This window comes from Myotis brandtii, unplaced genomic scaffold, assembly GCF_000412655.1.
Source record: "Myotis brandtii unplaced genomic scaffold, ASM41265v1 scaffold250, whole genome shotgun sequence".
Classification (NCBI taxonomy): Eukaryota; Metazoa; Chordata; class Mammalia; order Chiroptera; family Vespertilionidae; genus Myotis; species Myotis brandtii.
In genome coordinates, this window is record NW_005359478.1 from 2993085 (window position 1) to 2993968 (window position 884).

An 884-nucleotide genomic window follows, 5' to 3' on the forward strand; every position below is an offset into this window, starting at 1 on the left:
GGACGGGGAGGCGAACGGAGAGCGAGGACTGGGATTGGCCTCTCAGCCCAGAGGGGCGTGGGGCGCCGGCCCCGGGCGCAGATGCTCGGGGCCCAGGTCTTGCCGTCCGAACCCCAGGGTCATGTCTTGCGGGTTCCCCACGTCTCCCCAACTCCTTGGTGTCGGGACCTGGAGGCGTCACCGCGGGCCAGCCTTGCTCGCGAGCGGGAGCCGGAGGAGGGAAGGCGCGCCCTAGCTCGGCTCCAGCGAAGCCTGAATTGGACCCCCCGCGACCACTCCGAACTCGGAGACCCGCTCGGGGCCCCGGGGGTTCTGGGCAGGCTCTTAAGTGAGGCAACGACGCCCCCTGCTGGGACGATTCGAAGGGGCGGGAAGGGGGCAGCACCCCCTCCGACTCCCCGCCGGGTTTCGGGCCCCGTTGCCACTTGGGGACGTTGGAAGTTGGCGCAGGGAGACTCGTCCCTCTCCAAGCGCAGGGCGCGCACCAAAGGGTTAAGCAGGGGCCCCCGGCGCGAGGCTGGGGAGGGCAGAGGTCACAGCCAATCACTCGACACGATCTTTTTATGGAGGCGCTTTCCCCGCCGCTCGGCTCGGCAGACCCCCGAGGGGATCGCGGCGGGCGCGGGGAGAGGCGGGACCGACGCGGAGCCCCGAGGTTGGAAGGAGGCTGGGTGCCCCCGGGAGGAGGCGGAGCAGGGTCTCAGGTGTCACCATTCTCAGCCGTAAAACGGGCGGAAGGAGCGGCCGCCCCTAGGGAGAGGCTTTGAAGTGTGAGATCAAAGGAGGGGGCAGGGCAGGGCTTCCCGCAGAGACCCCGACGGAGAGGGCCGGGGGCCCGGGGAGCAGAGATGGGGGCCAGGCGGGGAGCCTCGGGGAGGGGCTGG